This window comes from Ananas comosus, linkage group 5 (genome assembly GCF_001540865.1).
Source record: "Ananas comosus cultivar F153 linkage group 5, ASM154086v1, whole genome shotgun sequence".
NCBI lineage: Eukaryota > Viridiplantae > Streptophyta > Magnoliopsida > Poales > Bromeliaceae > Ananas > Ananas comosus.
The window spans coordinates 12,911,509-12,919,242 of record NC_033625.1 but is presented as its reverse complement, the minus strand read 5'-3'; the positions used below and the strand labels follow the sequence as shown (position 1 = coordinate 12,919,242).

General features: G+C 34.7%; 1 long non-coding RNA gene across 1 annotated transcript; it reads right to left on the bottom strand.

Annotated features, from left to right (window-relative positions):
- LOC109710997 lies at positions 6,785-7,505 on the bottom strand. Its single transcript, XR_002216487.1, has 3 exons — positions 7,387-7,505; positions 7,256-7,313; positions 6,785-7,015 (listed from the first exon to the last, which is right to left on the bottom strand). It is a non-coding gene; the product is annotated as an uncharacterized LOC109710997 (long non-coding RNA).

Genomic DNA, 7,734 nt, shown 5'->3' with positions numbered 1-7,734 from the left:
CATATATATACATATATACATATATATATATATATATATATATATATATATGTGTGTGTGCGCGCGCGCGCGCGCGCAAATATTTAATGAACAGCAACACGCACGATGTTTACTGTACGATATACGGACTTATTTTCAAATGATAGAACATTGAAGTTGACAACTTACTATATTAACGTTGACAACTTACTGAATTAACATAATTAACTTAAGTGAAGTATTTAAAATTACCCAAAGTTTGAACTTTTTGTGAAGAAACTACTTTTAATACATTAATACGCAAAAGTTCAAACAAATGGCTATGTCATTCCTTAAAACTTGTTGATTTTGAGATGATATGACAAATTGTTTAAAATAAGAAAAGAACATAACTTCTCTTTTCAGTATAAATAACAAAGCGACTACGACATGACACCGACCTCTCCAGATATTATATATCAATAGTATAACAGCTTTACTCCACATGCAAAATTATATACGTGTTCGTACATACGTACGTACCTTCATGCACTGAACTCTCCCTCCGTTGCTGGGGAGGTGGGAGAGGTCGGCATTAGCGTGGATGCGTGGCGGGGAATGCTGCAGTCGACTTGAGCCCGGTGAAGGGTGCGACCATGCTCGACTGCGCCTAGAGATGTCAGCGGGTCGGATTTTCAAAAATCCGAACCCGAACCTGACTCCAAACCCGAGATCCGAACCCGACAGATTTTAAAAAATTCATATCCAAATCCGAACCCGACCAAAAATTCGAAACCCGAACCCGAACCCGAATCCGAAAATTTGAACCCGAAACAATTATTTCTCTTTTCAATATTTCAATATATATTATATTAAATCTAAATTTTTAAAATACAAATTCAAATATAACATTAAATTTTTATATATATATTATATATAATACAAAATAAATTCGGATTCGGGTCGGGTTCGAGTTCGGGTCGGGTACAGTCAAAATCCATATCCGAATTCGTATCCGTCGGTTTCTATTTTTGATATCCATATCCGAATCTATATCCATTTAGCATCGGATATATCCGTTTTATTCGGCTTCGGGTTCGGATAAAATTTCGGGTATCCGTACCCATTGACATCTCTAACTGCGCCGGGCGGTGAGCGACACGGTGGCTGCCGAGGAAACCACCATTGAGGAAGCCATTAGTATTATTATTCTCACTTAGACCCACGATGGTGAGAAGAAGAGGAAGAACACAAGGGGTTGCTGCTGCTGCTGTAGTAGAGGGCACTTGGAGGAGGTCGGTGTGTGTCTGTGCGCGCGCAAAAGTGCTTTTGCGTGAAGCTGTTTTGGGATGAGGAAGGATCGGTTGTTTTGGGTGTTTGGTGTGTTCGGATAATTGCAAGCATGGGTTTGTGTTAGTCTCTTTTTAAATTTTTTGTTTGAGAGTTTAGTGAACTTAAAACTTATATTTTAAGATGATGAGAATAGCTGTAATATATAATGTTCAAAAAGAAAAGAACTAATTGAAAATGGCAATGTTAGATACGAGTTTCAGGTTCATTTTAGCTTATAATGAAAATTTAAAAGAAAAAAAAAAAGCCTACAAACATGATAAAGAAAAGAAAAAAAAAAGAAAAAAAAGCACAGGAAATAATATATAGGGATTTAGAAAGCAAATTGAAGCGTATATTGTAACTGTTCATCTTGTTATGTCTTTTTGGGTAACTAGTTAAGGTGACCCGCGCGATGCGGCGGGAAGAAAATAGTCCAATAATTACTTAATTGTAGGATCAAAATGGAGTGTCGTTAGTAGTATGGCTCTTTTGGTTTCCAATTAATGTGGGATTGCACAATTTTTGCAAGCTATGCCGTCCTTCAAATATTAATAGAAACCGTCGGCACCGAATTTCCATATATGCTTGAAAACCAAACAAATGTAAACGCGTACATTTGTGAAACCAAGCAAAACCTTAAAGAAAGTTCTTAAAGAAGGAATAAGATTTTAAACGATTGAGGACTATCAATCAGTAGGAAAATAAAAAATGGGAGCAATGAGAGAGAGGAGGAGGTGGGGAAGCAGCAAAACAATGCAAGGAAAATTTTTTTTTTTTTGCTTATCAAACAATTATACGGGCCAGAAAGTAAACAGTAAGGGAGAGGCATGTTTTTTTATATTTACAAATAAACTGCCAGAAGACCCAAGAGAAACCAAAAAAAGAAAAAAAAACAAATGAGTTAAAAACCTAGAAATTTCGAAATTTGGAAGTAACTGCGAAAACAAAAAAGGTTGTAGAAAACTTGGCAAGCCAAAAGAGAAAGAAAAAATGCCATAAAATGAGAACCAAAAAAATGTATAACAAAATGTACAAAAAAAAATAGAGGCTCAGGGAGGGAGATGAGGCTTCTGCCAAAAGCACACTCACAAAAGGCGGCGAAACAGGATCAATAAAAAAAATTGTTACGGAACAAAGACTAGCAGGTGGTTGCCTCTAAACAGGCCATCCAACCTATTGCTGGCATCAGTTAGTCGGCCCAATGCGTGCATCCAACCAGCAGGTGGTTGCCTCTGAACAGGCCGTCCAAACCACTGTTGGCTTCGGATAGTCGGAACAATGTGTGCATCCTTGGTGAGCGCTGTTGCATCAGCCATCATTGCAATATAGAAACAGCGGCATGTCAAATCCATATTTTTTTATATATCAGCTGTCACCAGCGCCTCGGAAAAAAAGGAGAAAAACATAAAAAGATCCCGAAGGAAAGATGAAAGTAATGAGAATAAACAGAAAGTAGTTAATTAGAAGAGCAATGGAGGTCAGGAAATAAATTCACATCAGTAAGGTCTAATGAAAAATAAGATTAGCAAGATAACAGTAATATGAAGGAACGAAAAGTCAAGCTTAGCAGATTATACATGCCAGAAATGTGTTTTTTTTTTTTTTTGAATGGACAATGTAAGCTCCTAGTACCCTAAAACAAAGCCGGACAAACCTTTGCAAATTGGGGTATCCTCATCTTGCAACACATGTACACAATACCGAACGAAAAGAATCAAACATTTCTGTTTCATCAGTTTATATATAATGTACATAAATGTAAAGAGTAAGCATACAAAGGTCAAAGTTTGAGAAAGTTAGGTAAAAAAGAAAGAAGAAGAAAGAGAGTGCATTAGCAAATCAAACTTTAAACGAAGAGCACAAAAGTATAATAGATGGGCTAAGTCTCCAGGTATGAACCAAACTCACTAATTAAAAAGCTGATCCACGGCAAACCATACAACCATATAATAATCACAATTTTTTTAAATATTAAGAAACATTTAAAAACTATCTAAACCTTAAATTACAATTAATATATGAATATATGCAGTATTATCATGTAAATATCTAAACATCTTTGTTTATGCACAGTTGTCAAATTCAATAATATTAAATAAAGTATCGGCCACCATATAAAGCATAGAAAAATAATCCAAGATAACAATTCAGATTGATATAATTAATGTGTAGAAACCACTATTTTGACAGTGCAAAATTGATCCCAATGAGTAGAAACCATTACATTAATCTCGATATGCAGGGACTACAATAGCGACAGTTGGATTACAACTATATATTGCTCCATGAATGCACAGCATCATTTTTTATTTTTTGTCTTCAAACTGTGAAAAGTATTACTCATTACTGCCTCCTCTTGTTAGTCGAGAGAGATTGTCATGGAGTCTTCTCATCAGTTCAAGAGGAAAGTATTTCATGCATAATCCAACTCAACCAACCATAATAAGAAAGCAAAATTTTTTATGCTGTTAATATCCAGGGATTACTTTTCAATTCTTCTTCAGACTGAAGTTACATTACAGGCTGATATAAGGAAGCAAACTACTATTTTTCCTCCCTTCATTAATCCCCAAATTTTTAAATACTGCTAGAATCAAGAGTTGTCATCAAACTAATAAACAATATGCAGCAATATAAAGTACCAACAAAAGATGCTGAAGTAGTTTCCAATAAAATAAACAAAAAAATTAAGCAGTACAAAAGTTGTGGCAAAAAAGAAACATATGATAAGCATACTCAAATGTAGTTTGAAAATTAAATGTTATTAATATCATTTTGATAAAAAAAAAAGCATAATAAGCAAGATTTGGTGAATACCAAGATCAAAATATTATGAGAATACTGAAACAAAACAAATGGATAATAATTGGGCTCAAATAACTCCCTAAAATCAAATATAATGCTATTCGGACACCTATTAAGCTGGATTTCTCTTACTTGCCGAAATTCAATTAGAACGGTTGAATACGCTCATTACTTTTGCCAACCTCATGACCGAGATTCACTTAACAGAAAGGTTCAGAGAATGAAATCAACAGGAATAGGGCTAAAAGAAGAGAAATTCAAATATTATGAAAGCAATGATACAGAAGAAATGGATAATCAATACACTCAAATGGGTCCTAAAAATCACAGTCAACATCATTGTAGTCAAATGCAAGCTGAAAATTAAAAAATTATGAGTCTTCCCTGCTGAATTTTAAGTAGAATGGTTGAATGATCTCCAAACACTTGTTAGCAAATAAACAATATAACTGAACACACAAAGCTCAGATAATGAAGTCAGTAGGCTCTGTAATAATAGAAAAAAAAAAGACGCACAAAAACGCTAGCCAAGGAAGTACGAACTCGGAGTTGCAAACCAATGCAGGAAAAACATAAGCAGGAAAGCATAAACGGCCGATAAAACCATGAAAACTTACAATACTAAATACAAAATTTTTTTAAATTTTGGTACAAAAACTATCCCACAGCATAGGAAGCAAAATAGTTAAAGAAAACCAGGAAAAAAGCAAAAAGAAAAAAAAAACTTCAAAATATTAAATCAAAAGAAAGAAAGAAAAGATGTCAAAACAGAGAATTCCAAATAAAATAAAAAATAGTGAGCAATAACTACGGCAAAAGCATAAATAAGAACGTTTTAATATAGAAAAGTATAAAAAATCTATAAGGCTCAGATTGATTAAACAATTAATCTTGTTATTGGTCCACTCCAAATATTTATCCACCAAACTGTTTGAAATAGTGCAACAGCCCAAACATCTAGACTATGTCCGCGCACACATAAAAGCCACTGAATGGTTGCCTACATAGTAGGCCATCCAAATTCAGCGTGCTTTTTATTCCGATAATATAAATGCATCAATAGAGGATTTGCAATCTACCAACCAACAGACCAATTAACACCATATCATCGATTCACCTCATAAGATAGAACTTTAAGTAATAGTCTGACATACACGGTCACCCACCTATTTTATCATACCAAAGACCGTCAAATTTTTTTGGATCATCATCGCCTTATTAAAAACCAGGAAAAAAAAAAAAAAACAGAGCAAACTAAACAGGAATTCTAAAACCGTTAAACCACATAGAAACATAATACAACAATCACAATCAAAAACATGTTACCGATTTGTAGAAGGGGGGGAGGAGCAAACTATGCACAAAAGCTCAATTCCCATAATATCCCGGCGGCACCATGGGGTCTTCCTCAGGAACGCCCTCGTTATTACTTGCCTCGACCGTATTAGTCATAGGCTGTTTGATAAGGGCGAGACACATCTTTATATTCTTCTTTATTTCCTTCTGTTCAGCAATATATTTCTCTTTCTCATTGAGAAGGCCACTATAGTAACCTTTCAAGAGATTGTAATCACCTCTCAAGAGTTTATATTTACTACAGAGAGTGCTATAGTTGACAAAAATCTGCTTGTATAAGTTTTCATAAAATCTTTTCTCATCCAGATTGGCATCATTCACCTCAAAGATGAACTCGTCACGCAACACACTGAGAACTATAAGTAGGACTTTTATAGCGAGCGGGAAATTATTTAGTGTCTAGTAGAGGCACACCTCAATGGAATAATAGTCACTTAAAATTCTGAAAGGAACATGTAAGTAAGAAAATGGAATTAGGAAAACACTTACATGAAAATAATACAAGCAAATGTAGCTCTACGGAAAGATCTGTAACAATAGGGTGCACAAAGCAGAATAACTATAAGCACAAAAGAACTTGTTTAAACAGAAGTATCTAGTTCATGCACTATGTTTATATTTAATAGAGAAGTAGAGTTATTAGAACAATATGGCTACGATTTTATATATATATATATATATATATATATAGAACTAGGCTAATATACTATTAATAGCACAAGTCATTGGTGCTACCAAGTTTTTGGCCATTGGATTAAGAGATGTGCGGTTAGGATGATGTGGGCTCCCAAGGGTTGAGTCGGTGGTTGGTTGAATGGTATGATCTAACAGGTGAAAATGATCAAAAGGGTAGATCTAACGGCAGAAAACTTGGTAGCACCAAGTACTTCATGCTATTAATAGCATAGTAGCCGGACTCTATATATATATATATCATAACAGAAAGTGTCGACAAAAGTCATCCACCAGATCAGCTATAAGATGATTATATTTTTAAAATATAGTTAACAAAGTAATACGACAATTATTTACCATTTCTTAGAAAAATTAGATAAAGAAAAACATAGTACTATCAAATTCAACACAAAAGATTTCGTCAATATATGATGCAATAGTCAAGAAGCAACTGTCAGCATCCACAATGCGCCACACCTCAACGGAATAATAGTCACTTAAAATTCTGAAAGGAACATGTAAGTAAGAAAATGGAATCAAGCAAACATAAACGAATCAAACAATATTCAAGCACATGTGTTTTTTTTTTTTTCCAAAACAGGTAAACAAAAAAAAAACTACTGATGCTAAATCTTGAACAAACAAACTCCCCAAAACCAAACAAAATTGCAAATAAACTCCCTAAAAAGTTTGTTTGTTACATATAAATATAAGCAAAAACTTGAATAGAGCTAAATCAGGAATATCAAAATACCAAACAGTTTACAGGGAAAATCTAAATGGCTACTTACCATAAATACATCAAATTCATTCATGGCTCGAAAAGGTGCTTCAGTCATTTCGTGGAGAGCCAAAGCAAAGCAAAGAGTGGAAAACGATCGTTCTCCACCTAAAAGATTGCCCGAAATATCAGTAAAGAAGTTCAAACAACGACAAACTAAAGAAGAAAATAAATAGTGTGTTGACTGGGAGATTGGGAATAAGCACAAAAAAAAAAGGAAGAAGAAGAAGAGAGAGAGACTAAGAAAGGCATCAAATGAACTCGTTCTAGAAAAAGGATTTGAAAATTAGAAAAAATACCAAAAAGCACAAAGAAAATGATTTTGTTACGAAATGAACCACAAGTTACCTGAAAGCCCTCTTGTATCCCGAACAGTGTTGCCAGATGCATCTTGAGGCATTTTAACCTGTTGCACAAAAAAGGTGTTATAATTTATAAAAGTAGAAGAAGCACTCCCTGGATGATATAGATCAACTTACCTCCACTGTTAAAACCTTCTCCTCATAGTCTACCTTAATGTGTCCGCTGATGCCTTTTTTTCTCAAATGCCCATTGAATCTTTTCCCGAATAAAAGCAAACAGTTGTGAGAAACAGAAAAAAACTTGCTTTTAGCACCAAANAAAAAAAAAAAAAAAAAAAAAAAAAAAAAAAACTACTCTACAAAGAGCTACAACAGGAGAATATAGCATAGAGAGAAGCCACGTCGGGCTGTATAGCCGAGAACGTGCGGTGGAGGAAAAGTGGCGGCCCACACCACCGACGGCACAACGCCATCCCCCAGTTGTACAGGCTGTTGGAAGGGAGAAGGGGCGAGAGAAGGCGGAGA